This window comes from Pelodiscus sinensis, chromosome 10, assembly GCF_049634645.1.
Source record: "Pelodiscus sinensis isolate JC-2024 chromosome 10, ASM4963464v1, whole genome shotgun sequence".
NCBI lineage: Eukaryota > Metazoa > Chordata > Testudines > Trionychidae > Pelodiscus > Pelodiscus sinensis.
In genome coordinates, this window is record NC_134720.1 from 43,749,614 (window position 1) to 43,766,648 (window position 17,035).

A 17,035-nucleotide genomic window follows, 5' to 3' on the forward strand; every position below is an offset into this window, starting at 1 on the left:
TCTGGTCCCAGGAAGAAGCCCTGCAAACACACTGCAGGAATGTGGGCATTTATGAGCACCTAGCCCAGGGACTGACCACCAAAGGGCATCATCCCCACACCATGGCACACGTCAGGGACAAGGTAAAGGAGCTGAGGCAGGGATATGCCAGGGCCCAGGACCAGAGCTCCCGCTCTGGGGCAGCCCCCGAGACTTGCATGGGCACCGCTCCTCCTGCACGCCAGGCCCCTGCTCCCCTTTCCTCCCAGTCCCAGCCCCGCCTGCTCCTGAGCCCTCACAGGCCAAACAGCTGTCCCCCCCCCCCCCAGTCCCCCGTTCAGATCAGGACTAGGTCTCACTCCACCCGATCCCAAGGCCATGGCAATTCCAGGACACAGGAAGGTGGAAGGACCCTGTAATCAGGGAAGCAGCGGCCTACTTGAGCACCCCTTCCCCCTCCAGGTTTTCAGTCCCCTACCACCCCAGTTAAAGGTCATTTCAGTTATATAACAAAATCTTTATTTTTGAGTGAAAGATTCACCTTGTCTATAAATATGTGAACAGTACACAGATAATTTTTTTTAAACAGCACATTTTCTTTACTGATAGTGTTTCTAATAAAAAACTAATGTCTGTGTACAGAGAAATCCGGGTGTGTATGTATTCTTTATGGGAAGAGGGCGAGGGTAGCGGAGGGAAAGGTAGGTAGGCCATACCCCCTATAGAAGGTCAGTGAACTCCTTCTGAGAATCTCTCCCTCAGGGCTCTCGGATTTGAACACCAGCCTGGGGAGCCGTCTGGGGCTGCTGAAATGGTCTGTCCTCGCCATCAATACCTGTCACCCACCCCAGCAGGAAGGCCTCCCCTTTCCACTCCACCAGGTTATGGATAGCGCAACATGCGGCCACCACCTCTGGGATGTTGCATTCACTCATCTCCAGCCATGTGAGGAGGCAACGGAACCTCCGTTTCAGCTGACCAAAGGCACATTCCACCTGGACGAGAGCCTGGCTAAGATGCATGTTGAAAAGCTCCTTGCTCGCATCCAGGTGGCTGTTGTACGGCTTCATGAGCCACGGCATCAGGGAGTAGGACGCATCAGTCACTATGCACACCGGCAGCTGCAAATCCCCAAGTATGAGGTGCTACTGGGGGAAAAAACATTCCTGCCTGCAATCTGTGGTACAGGTAGGAGTTCTGGAATATGCAGGCATCATGTGCCCGCCCCGACCAGCTGACACAAATGTCCATAAAGTGTCCCCGGTGGTTAACCAGGGCCTGCAGCACCATGGAATCATAGCCCTTCCGGTTTATAAATTGGGCTGCTTGATGGAGCGGTGTGCGGATTGCAATTTGTGTCCCATCGAGGGCTCCTCTGCAGTTTTGGGAATCCAAGGGTGGCAAACCCGGCAATGATGTTGTCCAGGTCCCCGAGACAGATAAGCCTCTTCAGCAGCTCCACTTTGATGGTCCTCACCACCTGCAGCAGGAGACAAATAGACAGACAGAAACCAGGGAGTTAGACAGGTTACGTAAGCGCTTGGGAGGAGAACCCTCCCCCCCAACCCACCCCTCCCCTTGTCAGGATGCCCTCCTCCCCGCATCAGTGCAGGGGTGGCCAAGGAGCGGCCTCTGAGTGCCAATCCATCCCCCAATCCCTCTTGCCCTTGCCCGGCAGTCCCCCTTTCTTAATCCCACCACTCAGCAGGGCCTGTCCCCCGACAGTGACTTACCTCCATCAAGAAAGCCCTGACGGTAGACCTCCCCACGCCAAACTGGTGTCCCACGGAGCAGTAGCTGTTGGGGGTGGCCAGCTTCTGCAGGGCGATTGTGACACGCTTCTGCAGGGGGATAGCAGGCTGCAGGTGGGTATCCTGGTGTTCCAGAGCAGGGGCGAGCCAGGCACACAGCTCCAGGAATGTGGCCTTCTACATCTGGAAGTTGCGGAGATGGTGGTCATCATCCCAGAGCTACATGACAAGCCAGTCCCACCAATCCAAACTCATCTCATGCCTCCAAAACTGCCTGTCCCCAAAAAAGTTTGGGGGCAAGGGCAGAGCTCCTGCATCCCAGAGGAAGGTCTCCTCGGTGCAGTCCAGGTCCATATGGGGCTGGAGATTCACGACAGAGTCATGCAGATGCAGCAGAAGCAGCAGTATGGCAGTGTGGGGCCATCGCCTGTCCAAGGGCAGCTCAAGCTCTAGGGCCAAAAAAAAGGTGAAAAGCAGAAGAAAAAAACCCAGAAAATAAACTGCTGTGGTATCCAAGGAAGCAGGGCAACCAGAGCAAGCACTGCAGCAGCTTTGCTTTCCCTCTAGGAGGTAGGCAAGCCAGAAGCAGGAGCAGAGCAACAGCTGTCCAGGGGGATCCCTTTAAGCACGCGTCTCTGCAAAGGGCAGGCAGCAGCACCTGGAAATAAAGGCTGCCCCCATGCCCTGCCAGAAGCACTTCCGGGTGCCTTCTTTTGTCGACAGAGCATCCGGCAGTCTGGATGCTCTTTTTCAAAAAAGCGGATCCATTTTTCGATCTGCATAATGTAATCTAGACACTCTTTTTCGATAGAGACTTTGTCAACAGATACTGTTGACAAAGCCTCTGTTGAAAAATGTGTGAAATCTAGACCTAGCCTCTCTGGAAGCATCAGCCGCAACAGAGGCTTCAGGAGGCTTTAAAATAAATACATTTTTTTAAGAAGGCAGTGATAACTCCATGGCAGCATGGAAGCACGATGACTACAGGTCCCTGTATTAAAATAAAATCTGTAACTTATACACTAAACACTGTCAAAGAAATGGCTCCTTACAATGGACACAGGCTTGGACATACCCAGAGCATATCCATACACAGAGAGATCAATAGGGTTCATGCAGCATAATTCATGAGGTTTCTTGAAAAGTCTGTCACAGATCTTAGACTAGTTAGTCGAGAGCAATACTGGGGAAGCCTTTTAATTAGTCCTCAGCTACACTGGAAGCGCTACAGTAAAATTCCCTCTCTGACATTGTATCCAAAATTTATAAACTTCTAAATCAAAGGAACATCTCTGGCTCTGGGCTTCTGTTAATATGGAGTGTTGTTAATGGTAAAAAAGCTAATCTCAATAAGGATGCGTTAGACCAGTGGTCTGATTTCAGAGTTGCCCCACATCAGGATTAAAGCTGGTGAAATTTTTCAACTGAACATTTTACAGCAAATCAACGCAGATTAGGTAACACTGAAATGATTTACACGTTAGCATCAAATTTGCTGAGCTGTTTCAGTTAAAAAAATTTCTGAAAAAAAATCAACATTTTGACATTTTCAAAATGAGATCTTTTGATTTTTCAGCTCAAACCAATTTCACATTTTACATTATGTTTTTAATTACAATTAAAAAAATCGTCATCTTTACATCGCCAGAGTCACAACTAAATATTTTGATTTTATTTAAATGAATTATTTAATCTAGATTAAAATGATTTAGATTCCTCCAAAATTTCAAAACATTAGTTTTCAGTTTGGCCTGAAACAATTCTGTGTGTGTGTGTGTGTGTGTGTGTGTGTGTCCTGAAACAATTCTGTGTGTGTGTGTGTGTGTGTGTGTGTGTACAGCATTATTTACTTGGATCTAGCAGGATATTGTTGAAAAAGCCAATAGCATCACTCTCCCTATCCTCTAACCTATCATGAAGTACAACTTACGTTTACGAAAATATACCTTAATTGGAAGAGTTTTTCTTTTTATGGCAACACATCTGTCTGGAGCAATCAGCATAAGCATGTAGCTTTGATGCCTTTGTTGGCATGTTTAAATATCATCACTGGAAAAGACTGGCACCAGAACACATCTTTGGGGAAGTCCATTTTTTAAGTACTGGGACAACTGATGCCATTATCACAAATGCATACAAGCGCAGGATTGGACAGAGATCAATTTCATAATATATCAGTCCTATTTTCCGATAGGAAACAATTTATCTACCGAGCCATTTTGCCAAACACTATTAGAGACTGAGGTCAAATTGAAAAAGACAGATCGTGCTTTCAGCTTTTCCTTAAAACTTATGTTCTGTATCCCAAGGCACCCTTCTCAGCACTTGATTCACAATGTATTTATCCTTTCTGGAGACATTTCCTGCAGGAGGTTTTCATCTATAGCTACAGCAGGAATTACATGCTTAATGCCATTCGTTGACATGCAAGCTTTGAGCTTGAAACGAGCACCTCTCTTTTGTCATATTTTGAACTATTTATAGACTGTCTAGAAAGAGTATTCAAGAAACTTGATTTGTAATAGATTCAAGATATTCAAGGAAATCTCTGGTTATTGAACCAAGACTTTATCTGTGTTCATTCAGGCTACAGTTCTGCTGGAGACATCCAAAGTAAAGATATTAGATATGGGTACATTATAATGAAGCTATCTGAGCATTTTCTGTATAGTGAAAGAAAGAATCATAAACTGAGCTCATAAATTGTGCACTTGCCACCTTTAATGTGTGGCATTAGCATGATAATATATGGTAGAAACAAAGTCAATGATGTCCTTTGGGAATGGTCACTGTATGCAAGGCAGAGCTATGACCAAAAAATATCAAACACGTGCATGTGAAAATGCCAGAGCTAAAATTATTATCATTGCTATGCCATTCAAAAGAGCTGAAAAGTTCACAGGTTCATTGATTGTGGGACCAGAAGGAACTATTGTGATCAGCTAGTCTAACTTCCTGTATAACAGGGACCATAGATGTTGCACAAAATAATTTTTGGAGCAGATCTTTTACAGAAACACCGAATCTTGTTTTAAAAATTGTTGGTAAATTGTTCCACTGATTAACTACCCTCACTGTTAAAAATGTTATGCCTTATTTCTGGTCTCCATTCCTCTAGCTTCAACGTCCAGCCATTGGATCATGTTGGACCCTATAAGATGGAAGAATCCATAATTGTCCCCAAAGCTTTGCGCAAAAGGGACTTTTGCCCGAACGGGAGCAGCATAGTATTTCCGCAAAGTATTTCAGACAGTAGGAAGTCAGTGTTCTTGCGGAAATTCAAGCAGCCAGTGTAGACAGCTGGCAAGTTTTTCTGCAAAAGCAGTTGCTTTTGCGGAAAAACTTGCCAGTCTAGACACAGCCATCGTGTTTTTTTCTGGACCCAGTCACTTTTCTGGCCGTTACAGAATCCCATGGCAATGAATTCCACAAGTTAGCTATTCATTGTATATAAAAGAGTACTTCTAGTTTGTATTAAACCTGTGGCCTACTACATTCATTGCTTTTTTGTATCAGGTGAGAGCAAACAATACTTTCTTCGCTCCCTTCATGATTTTATAGACCCCTCTCATGCCCCCCTTAATCTCCTCTTTTCTAAGCAGAATATCCCTAATATTTTTAGACTCTTCTTATATGGAAGCCATTCCCTATCCTTGATCATTTTATTCCCCTTCTGTGAAACTTTTCTGTGAAACTTTTCTAGTTCCACTATATCCTCTTTGAGATGGGGTGTGTGATGGATAGGAGTGCTGATGAGCACTTGGTGACTAAAGGGTTAAACTCAGGTAGCTAGTGGGTGTGTTGGCAGAAAGCCAATGGGAAAGACTATTGAAATTTGAATTGTACATAGATACCTAGCTTCTTCTTCCTTTGTGTGAGTTCTAAGTTAAGAGCTGCAGGGAGCAATATGTAATAATTAGGACTACAATGCCTCCAAGGAATTCAGGGCATGGAAGTGAACTGGACCATGAAGGGATCATGAGTAAATAAGGGGGAAATGAATATTTAGTCATGATCAGGGTATTTTCTTTGCTTTGGTTGTTTGGTTAAACTTTTCTGTGTGAATTCCATGTGCCTTCCCTGCCCCACTCACCATATTTAAGCAACAGCCCAAAGAGATCATTCTTTGTGTTTTGATCTGTTCTTTCCTTAGTTGCTCTGTAACATCTAGGGTGTGTCTAGACTACAGAGTTTTGTCGACAAAACTATACCTGTGTCTACACTACCGCTGAGTTCTGTCGACATAACGTCGACAGAACTCAGCAGTTTTGTCGACGCTGGTAAACCTCATTTTACAAGGCATAACACCTTTTGTCGACAGAGTTCTGTCGACAGAAGGTGTTATTGCATGTAGGGTTGTGTCTAGACTACAGGGTTTTGTCGACAAAGCAGCTTGCTTTGTCGACAGAACTGAATGTGTCTAGACGCTCTTTGTTGACAAAACTTCTGTCGACAAAAGCCTGTAGTCTAGACGTACCCTTAGTAACCAAGTATGCTTTACCACCCTTTTCAAGGTGATGATTTGATTCTTGTGTCCTAGAAGGAAACAGGAGGGCTGTGCATGTGTCTGCCTAGCCCGGGAGGTCAGCTATCAAAGACACAGTTTGTTTTCTGTGGGTTTTTTTTAAAGCTTTCTTGTGGTAGAAGAGTTTGGGGTGCCTTGGGGAGAAATTTAAGAATTCCTTCCTGATTTTTTTAAGCATTCTTAAAAAAAATCACTTGATGAAGGCAGTCCATCTTCCAGAGTCAATGCATCTGTGACTCTCAGGAGGTGGGCGAGTGTGAGTGAGTGTGTGAGAGAGGGAACAGCCCTGACAGTGTGACTAGAACTGGACACAATATTCAAGGTGTGGGCACACTGAGGCCTAGTGATAAGGGATAGGCAAGGAGGGAGATGCCCCAGGGCCCGGCCATTCAAAGGGACCTGGAGGCACCTCGCTGTCACTGCTGCTACTGTGGCAGTGGGACCCACAAGCCTTTTAAATCACTGCTGGAGCACCACGCTGTATGCTCTGTGTGGTGCTGAGAGGTGCCCTTTGGCCCCACCCCCTTCTCAGGGTGATGAGTTGGGCCTCCCATACCTTGACTGGGGGGGGGGCTATGGAAGGTGTCACCCCCCCATCCCAGTCACACCATGAATTTACACAGTGTGTGGTAAGGGTCTCTATTTCCCTGGCCAGTGTTTGAGCTGGCAGTCTTTGCCAGGGGTTAGGGCTTGCAGCTAGGGTTGCTAGGTGTCCAGTATTCACCTGGATAGTCTGGTATTTTCAGCTCCTGTCCAGTAAAAATATTCAGAGAATACCAGACACCTAAGATGTCCAGTATTTTCTGAATTTTTCCCTGGCCAGGAGGTGAAAATGCCAGGCACCTGGCAACCCCACAAACACTCAGCTCCCAGCCTCCCTGGTTCCCCCAGGCTGCTGGCACAAAATGGCTGCCGGCCAAAAGACCTAGGGGAAGCAATGCTTTCCCTTGGGCCTTAAGGCTCAACCACTCCCCTGTGCCGGTCCCTTCACTAACTCTTAAAGGGGACATGCTTTTAATGCTCTTTTAGTTAAAAACATTTTTTTGGCTTACTTAGAATCAACAACTTTGTTCTCTCCCCCCCCCTTCAACAGAATTTTTTCCCATTTTGGGGGGGGGGGGGGCGCAGGGGTTGGTATTTTTGTTTCAACCATCTGGCAACCCTACTTGCAGCTGATTCCTGGGGTAGGGAGCTCAGCCCAGTCCCTCCTTCAGAGACTTCCTCCCCTGCTGTTTCTAGCGCTATAACTGCTAGTACTTTGTCTCAATCTCTGCCTCTCCTTCCATCCTATCACTCTCCCCTGCTCACTGGGGAGGCTTTTAAAGGCCTCCAGCAGGCCTGAAGTGGAATCAGCTGGCCCCAATCTGCCTGGGCCAGCTCCCTGCCAGCTGCTGCTAATTGCCCTGCAGTCCTCCTCCTCTAATTAGCAGGCCTTTTAGCCTTTTGGGGCGGCCTTTTCCTTACTCTGTAGCAGCCCTCTGGTCTGACCTTGTTATAAGTGGCCTGTTGCTATTTTCTACGTGTATGCTCTGATTCTAATAGATTGGAGAATCATGATGTCCCTTTACAAAAGCCATGCTGCCTCTTCCCCAACAAGTCAAATTTTTCTCTCTGTCTGATCATTCTGTTCTTTATTCTAATTTTTACCCATTTTCTAGGACTGAAGATTGGCTTCCCCCATTGGCAGGCCTGATTACAGCATGGTGAGCCTAAAGGGCAATTGCCCCTGGGCCCAGCAATTCAAAAGGACAGGGCTCCTGACTGCCACTGTTGCTGCTACTGAGCCAGCAGCCAGAGTCCTGGGCCCTTTAGATTGCTGCCAAAGCTCTAGGCTATGTGCTTCAGGCAACCTGAATAGCTGGTGCAAGGAGGCTAATCCACAACACCACCCCTTCCAAGGCCTTGCCTGTTCAGGAGCACAGGAGCCTCCCCCCCGCACACCTTGCCCAGAGATCTGGCAATTCTGTTGGCCCTCCCAGGCTATAATTACAAGCATCTCCTCTGCAGCCCCCTTTTTAAAAATAAGTATTACATTAGCTACCTTCCAGTCATCTGGTACCGAGACTGATTTCAGAGATTGGTTACAGCATACTGCACTTAGTGTTTCTGCAATTTCATACTTGAGTTCCTTCAGAACTCCTGGGAGAAAGCCACCTCACCCTTGTGACTTATTATTTAATTTATCAATTTGTTCTAAATCTGCTTCTATTGACAGTTCGTGTGGGACAGGATTTCAGGTTTTTCACTTAAAAAGAATAGCTCTGAGGCAGGTTTCCCATCCACATTCTCCACAGTGAAGACCAATGCAAAGAATTCATTTAACCTCTCTGGAATGGCCTTGTCTCCTAGCTCTTTTGGAAAAAAAAGACTTCTTCCCCATAGAAAGAGGTTTACCAATGTCAGGAAAACCCCTTTGTTCTTTCAATTTTTCTTTGAAAGAATGCAATTGCAATGTGGACATAAGTGAAGTTTTTTCGGAAAAACGGTTGTTTTTCCAAAAAAAACACTGTAGTGTAGACATACCCCTAAATGGATTTCTGGAAGATTATGTGTGTGGAAACATAAGTAAGAGCTAAGGAGAGAAACACCAGAAAGTCTAGCAAGCAAAACTGACACCTTTCAAAGGCCCAGCTCATGACTGAAAACAAAGACATATTGAGAACAATCTCTCTTTTGTGGCATGTATTTGAGACACTGCCAAGCGAACACTTTTAAGGACAAACTAACAAAGACATTCTCTTCCATAAAGACACTTTGTCTTTTGGGAATCACTGTCTTTTCCACATACAGTGCTAACACTGACTCACGGAAATTTTCCCTAGTTTAAATAAATAATATAGTACTAAAAAGACCCACCTGATTTGGAAAGCACTGATAATTAACACTCCCATCGTCAATTTGGTTTCTTCTAAGAGAGATGCCGATGATAACCCCCTCTTGCTTTTGATGTATTATGCTCAACCATGAAAATGGCATTTTCAAAAGCTTCTGTGGTAAATAATGAAGATTGTTCAGTTTAAAAGATTGGGACTTTTCAGCTTAGAAAAGAGGAGACTAAGGGGAGATACAATAGGTCTATAAAATGATGACTGGCATGCAGAAAGTGAATAAGGACACGTTATTTACTTCTTCCCATAACATAAGAACAAGGGGGACACCAAATGAAATTAATAGGTAGCAGGTTTAAAACAAACAAAAGGAAGTTTTTCTTCATGCAATGCACAGTAAACCTGTGGAACTCCTTGCCAGAGGAAGTTGTGAAGACCAGGACTTTAACAGGGTACACAAAAGAGCCAGATACATTCATGGAGGATAGCCAGTATGGACAGGAATTGTGGGTGTTTGCCAGAGGCTGGGAATAGGTGACAGGAGAGGGAACACTTGATGACTATCTGTTCTATTCATTCCCTCTGAGACATCTGGCTTTGGCCTCTGTTGAAAGACAAGATACTGGGCTAGATGGACCTTTGGTCTGACCCAGTATGGCTGTTCTTAAGTTCTTATGATCTGTGGAAACATCTTTGTGATGCTGTGCATTGATTTTATTCTAATGAAGTGGATGTCACTCTTGGATTTGTGTGTGTCTGGCTGGTGCAGAAAAGACACTATGCTACCAGGCAGAAAGGGGGTATGGTCTAATGGTTAAGATGCTAGCGTAAGAAATACAGATTCTGTTCCCTGCTCTGCCACAGACTGCCTGTTGACCTTGGGCAGTTCATATAGAGCCAGATATTAAAAGCTACTGAGGCTGCTAAAGTTGCACACAGGCACTTAGCAAGATTGTCAATTGTCTTTCAAAATTGGGAGATTTTCTGAATCTTAGTTGCCCATCCACAAACTATGCATAATAGTTTCATCCCTTAACCAGAGTGCTGTTTGAAGATTGTGAAGTGCTCAAGTATATGGGACCTATAAGTATCCAAAACAGAAGGACGATTAAGGAGCAGAGGCACACAGAAAGCCTGCTGCATTTCTACAGCACTTATGACTGCAGTAGCCGAGTGACTCCTACTATCCATTTGCACACTTACTTTTGCACTAGCAGGAAATACAAAGAACTCCAGTTCTAGTGGTTATTTATTCATAACGTGATGATGTTGAGATTGCTCATAGATCCAAAAATAAAACCATTGGACAAATGTCTTGGTGCATTCCCACCTCTGGCTGTGAAAAACAGCCGGACACGGCTAACTGAGAATTCCCCTACTGGGAGGGGTCAGCTGGCATGGAACCAGCATAATGTGCTCCTACTTCCAGTATGGTGACAGCATGGCCAGGACACTATCCCTAGCTGGATAATGGGTCCCTTGGGAACTGTTGTCCACAGCAGGTGGAGGTTTCAGCAGGCCTGGGCTCATCAAAAGAATCAGGGCCCTGTGACAGGCTGAGATGTCCCCCCCACTTCACTGAGTCAAGTACTTAGTACAGAAACTTAGTACAGCAATGAATCTGGGCCTGTTTGATAAAGTTCAGATTTCATCATACTCATTTGCAGGGCTTGACAAACAGCAGAGAAATCTACTCGCCAGCCCCGCACTGCGCATGCGCCAGACCCGCGTTGCACATGCGCGCACTGCCGATAAACGGGGCGACTGGCTGAAATCTACTTGCCACGGGCCAGTAGATTCACTGATTTGTCGAGCTCTGCTCATTTGTTATTTACTGTTGGCTAGCTACAGCTGATAGTGACAGTGGGCACCAGCTTCCTATAAGCATCTCAGGTCTTCATTTTCCTCAGACTTTTCCTCTAAATTACCAAAGGGATTATCCTTGGGAATCCATTTTTCAGTGTGGGAAAACCATTTACTGACTAAAACATCTTTCAAGTCTGCTCATAAGCCTCCCCCAGCCCTATTGTGTGCTGCCAGACCAGGCACCATGCCCACTGCTGTCCCTTCGAGCTTTACTGAGGAACCCCCTCAAGTGACTAACATCCTTGGGTGGGAAGGGAAGGGTTCTGCAAACTTGGGGAATGGTGGTGGATATGAGACTACCACCGAGAGCAGCATGCTAATCTGCAAGAAATGTAGTTCAATTTTTTATGACATAGTGCCAGTAATAAACCCATGAAATAATGGATCAGCTTTGTCTTGGTCATCTGATAGTTAGCTGTGAGCAGTGTTCCCCGTAAGCCGAGTGCTTGGATGACCACACAGGAAAGATTCAAATACTGCCCAGTTGATTAGCATAGCACCCACAGCCTCCCCGACTGGCACCAGGTGTTTCTTTAGGTGGTGCACATCTGCACATAAAAAATGTATTCCACACGGATGGAAAAAATTAGAGGGAACACTGGCTGTGAGAATGGCTTGCATATTAAATAGTTGCTCTGTATGGCTGTGTCTAGACTGGCAAGTTTTTTCCGCAAAATCATCTGATTTTGCAGAAAAACTTGCCAGCTGTCTACACTGGCTGCTTGAATTTCTGGAAAAGCACTGATGATCTCCTGTAAAATCATCAGTGCTTTCCCGGAAATACTATGCTGCTCCCGTTCGGGCAAAAGTCTTTTTCTGAAAGACTTTTGCGCAAAAGGGCCAGTGTAGACAGCATAGTACTGTCTTCCGCAAAAAAGCCCCGATCGCGAAAATGGCGATCGGGGCTTTTTTGCGGAAAACCGTGTCTAGAATGGCCACGGACGCTTTTCTGCAAAAAGTGCTTTTGCGGAAAAGCACCCTGCCAATCTAGACGCGATTTTTCTGAAAATGCTTTTAACGGAAAAGTTTTCCGTTAAAAGCATTTTCGGAAAATCATGCCAGTGTAGACGTAGCCTACATGTAAAGTAAACAAATGTGTTGAGGATTTTAGCAATAATGCAGAATAGCAGTTGCAGCTTTCATTTGCACTGCAGTTCTGTGGAATAACTCATATATTGTTTTCGTCCAATAAAGAACCACTCACGGATGGTGGAGATACATAGAAAGATTGAACTAGTGGAAGCCTTCGGACCCCACCCAGATGAATCCAAGCTATAGAATGACTCACTGACTGCCTTAAGGCAGCAAGAGTACCTTTGGCCTACAAGCACATGCCTGGCTTTAAAAACACAAGAGAGATCTTGCTATAAGAAAATGTGGCTCATGAGCGGAAAAGCTGTCTTGCTTTCAGCTGCTAGCCCATTACTCTGCGAGCCCGGGGTCTTCAAGAAATGCAGGACTGGGCATTGTATGGTAAAAACATTTCACCTCGACGTCATATTAACGTAAGGTTAGTGCATGCAGAATAATATCGCCTTGTCTCCTACGCACAGTACGGAGAATTTGAGAGGAAATCGACTATAAAAATCTCATTCATACTTTCCCTTCTCATTTCAAGTATTGTGTCACATTCTGGGTCAATTTCCCACTGCCCTCCACAGGCTCAGGCCACAGGGGAGGGGTATGGCATGGAGCTATTTTGTCAGCTACATGTTGCCTGTAGTTTCCCCTTATACAAGTGCCCCCTCCCCCCAGGTAGTCACTTAGAATAGGACAACACTGCCATTATACAGTGCGGCTGGTTCAATCAGGCTGACTCAGGGCTTATGTAACGGAGGCTGCAGAACTGTAAAACTGCAGGTATGGGAGGTCGGTGCAGCTAGGGATGGGGGAAGCAGCATGGCTCCAGACTCCGCGGCTCTGGAGCACAGGGAGGGCAGGTGCTGGGAGCAGCAACACTCCCCCCCCCTCCCAGAACACCAACAGCAGGCATTCTGGGGGTGTAGTGTGGGTGGGGCCAGGCTGGCAGCTTGGGAAGGCTGTGCCTTCCCCTGCCTAGGCTACCAGACACCCATGCTTGCAGGGTAGATGTTTGAGCTTGGTCTGGGGTTTGGGCACCCACAAAACAGGAGGGTCTCAGATCTCTGGCTGCAGTCTAACCCAAATATCTAGCAACTGCAATTTTACAGCCCAAGCCCCACAACCCCAAATCAGCTGCCATGAGCCAGCCTTGGGTGTTTAATTGCAGTGTATACGTAATCTTAAACAGCTTTCATGGCTGCTTTGTGCCAGCATGGAGGCGGGAGCTGAATCAGGCCCAATGTTTGTAAAAGGCTTTGAACAAAGTGTTGAGGGTTATTTTTAGGCAGGCAAAGAAAGCAGGATCATAGTGAAGTAGTGGTTGAAATCCAGCCCTCAATTATACACATGGAACCTCATTAGTATCTCTGAAGTTTCATGTGCACAACGAAGGGCAGAATTTGACTCAAGCACTTAATATAATTTCATGTGTTGTGTCCAGCTGGTTGCTTACTTATAAATTACACAAATGCACTGTAATTTAAAACTGCATTCATAAGATAGCTGTTTCCATTTGAGTGATAATGAAACACATTCCAAGGTTATTCCGGGACTTTACTGAAAGCTATTAAAGATCAGTTCAAAGCTACGGGAAAAAATATATTGCACTAATAAGTGTTCTGCATTTTTAAGTTCCTCTACCAGGAGTAATGAAATGTGACTTTTTTTTTTAGACCAGTGATTTGTGGGATAACTATCGCATTTTTGACTGCAGAACAACAACAACAACAAAAATTAAGATGTGATTTTTAAAACTAAACAACAATGCATCCTGGGGATATTTCACGCCTGTCTCTTGTAGGAAGTATCTCTTGCTGTTACATGGCCAAATCCTGAAAGCTATGTCCAATAGGTATCTATCAAGTCTAGCATAAGGTAATTTAAGCCCCAATCCTAAAAGCTGCTATACATACAGCCCCATTCAGCCAATTTGCTTCTTCTCCCCTCACATTCCCCATCTGTAAAACTAGGATAACTATACTAGTTATTCTTTGTTTTACGGTAGCACGATGAGTGCCAAACTGAGATCAGCGCCCCATTGTTCTAGGCACTGTACATACACATAAGATGACAGGTCTTACCTCTTCCAATTTTACATTCTAAATAGGCAAGACAGACAAAAGGTGCCTTTATAGATGGTAAATGGAGGCTTGAGAAATTAGGTGACTTACCCAAGGTGACACAAGCAGTCTGTAGCAAAGTTAGGCATTGAACTCAGCTCTACAGAATCACTGCTCAGGGCCATAGCCATGTAATTGTGCTTCCTGTCTATTTTGTAAGATGCTTTTAGAGCTCTTGTTGATGAGTGAGATATAAATGCTGTCACCAAGGATTATTTTTATGATGTGATTAGTTAGAGAACGGCACCAAGCCCATTAAAATGATGCTTTTGTGGCTAAACATACTATCTCCAGACTAGGTGAAGCTCCCCTAGAGTCACTTATTTCCCTTAATGAATGTTATATGTGCTAGTGAGACAATGCTCATCTGTGTGAGCACCGTCTACTACTCTATTCAGGTCACAGGACTCCTGCTCCAGACAGCTGTCCTGGAAGTCAAGTAAAATGTGGAGAGAGAAAGACAGAATTAATGGGGGTTGGGTGAAGCTGCTGATTTCCTTCGAGAAGAAATCATGACTGATTAGAATTTCTGGCTGCCCATGTATTTAAACTGTAGAGGGGCAGGCTAAAATCTGATGATGCTCTGCTAAAGTTATGCTGGCGATTGTGATCACAGAACTTGGTCCTGGCTTCCACATATGTAATTGTACAATTAAGGGCACACGATTATCTAGATTGGCTTGTATTTATTTTTTTTAAATGGTTGGCTTCAGAGATTATATGGCTGCATTTGAGACCCACAGATTGCTGATTTTGTAACTGCCTCTCTCTAATGACCCTGTTTTATTTACATTTCCAGGCATGTGTTATTTCAATTTCTATTTATCTCTTGTATCAACCCTTGAAACTCTCAAAAGACAAGGCCGGGCCAACAAGAAACATGCAGGCTTTGCTTGGACTGAGCCACAGCATTCCTAAAACTTGGCTGCACCTCAGAAAAACTCTTAGAATAATGTTATTTATTAAGTTCTGTCCTGCAAAACACAGCTGAAATCCAACCATTTCCAACCAGACTGTTACGCTTGATGGGGAGACAGAGGGGATTAACCCCTGGAGTCCCTGAGACTAACCACACTTTACTAACTCCATCTATGTAAGTAAGTTCATTTTGAGAGTGGAAGTCACTGAGTCTGACTCTGCAGGGAGCTAAGTAGCCTTCCTGAGATGACATGTACTCTCCTGGCTTGTTGATCTGAGCTGAGAGCCCCCAGCACCTTGCAGAAAACATCCAAGTACCCGAGAAAACTGGGATGTGCCTGAGAAAGCTAGGCCCTTTCTGGCAAATGGAATCTTTCATGTCCACAAATTATTCCCTCTCACCTGGAAGCAACTGACCACACAGTCTCACATTCAGGAGGTCTGAATGCAGATTGTACACAGTTGAACTGTTCAGCACCAGACACAAAGTCCTACCTCCAATCATGAACACCAAGATAAAGTCAGCATCCCTCATGGCTGGTGGCTGGAAAATGAGCACAACAACTCAGCATCTTCTCCTGTGCTGAACTACTTTTGAGAAAGACGGAATTAATTCTCCTTAAGGGCTGTGTACCAGGGCGGTTGCCCGGCTCCAGAAAAAAAAAAGCGTTAAAACAGCTCTGGGAGAAGGCAGTGGCTAGGAGCCAATCATGAGAGGGCTTGTGGCAGCCAATCAGAGTCCAGGAGGGCTATATAAAAGAGATGGCTGTCCAGGCTGAACACACTGCTCCAGCTCAGTAGGGTGAGGGACCCAGTTGCATGCTAGCAAGTTACCACAGACAGATTTATAATGAGAAAAGGCAGAATGAACCAGGACTGGGTGCACTAGGCCACAGGAAGAGAAAGAGAGAGAAGGTAACTGAAGAGAAAGTGAGTAACTGAAGCAGAGATGATGGATCCTGGATATGCAGAGGTATACTTTGTGAAGAGTTCCTGCGCTGTTCCAGGCTGGGCTCTAGGAACAGTTCCCCTGAGAAAAGGGGCAGGCAAGGAGCATAAGAGGCTTGAGAGCCTGGTGCAGCAGATCGGGGAGATCCTGTAGAGGCATTGGGAACCTCAGCGGGCCTTGAATGAAGAGCTGGAGCAGGTGGCAGAGGAAGAAGTATCAGAGCGTGGAGAGAAGTCTAGTGCTAGGGCCAGGAGGTGGGTGTCAGAACAGAGCGCCTGTTACGCTTGCAGAAGGGGGTGCTTTAGCACTGAGCTGAGCTAATTCCTGAGTGACCAGCAGGGGGTGCCACAACAGGTGAGTTGTATTGTGTTATAAGTTGTTGCTGTTACCAGTGTTGGTTACTAAACTCTGCTTTACCTAGCTGCCTTTTTAAGCAGCAGAACCTTCCACTGGCTGCTGAGTGGATGAATTGATTTACAGACAGAGAGGGGAAAAGCCACAAAGCAGAATAACTACCATTGTGCATTCATTATAGAATTGGGGAGGGGAAACCATGTTGGACGTGAGGAGATTTTCCTTTCCCCAATTATAACTGGTAAGCTTCCAAAAATGAAGACAGGAAAAAAAAAAGTCAGTCCATATTTCCTGGAGAAGTCAAAGAAACTGGTTTCCTAATAGAATGCAACGGTTTAAAGATTTCCAATTCAGAATTTAAGAACACCTGAAGATTAAGGTTTGGCAAGAGTATGGTGTAAACACTAGTTAAGATACCTTTTAAGAAAAAAAATATTCTGAATCATTACAGTTCAAACAAAGCAGCTGTCAATTCTCTGGTAATTTTCATTGAAATGCACAGTATTATTCTCCCACTCAGTAATCTATTTCCAAGATATTTAGAGTAACCGGGATGGGGGAGGGAGAACAGGTTATGTGATCAAGTTAATATGTACTATTATATAACTCCTGGATAGTTTATATAGCAGGATCACATACAGTAACTATTATTTTGGATCTTCATC

The 17,035-nt window shown here is 45.0% G+C and overlaps 1 long non-coding RNA gene across 1 annotated transcript in view; it reads right to left on the reverse strand.

Moving 5' to 3' along the window:
* Nucleotides 1-979: 979 nt before the first annotated feature.
* LOC112545019 (uncharacterized) overlaps nt 980-17,035 on the reverse strand; it is an 81,037-nt gene continuing 64,981 nt past the window's right edge. The window contains exons 3-4 of the long non-coding RNA XR_012906308.1: nt 1,713-1,913; nt 980-1,459 (exon numbers count right to left, since the gene is read on the reverse strand). This is a non-coding gene — a long non-coding RNA (uncharacterized LOC112545019). The remainder of the gene's footprint in view (nt 1,460-1,712; nt 1,914-17,035) is intronic.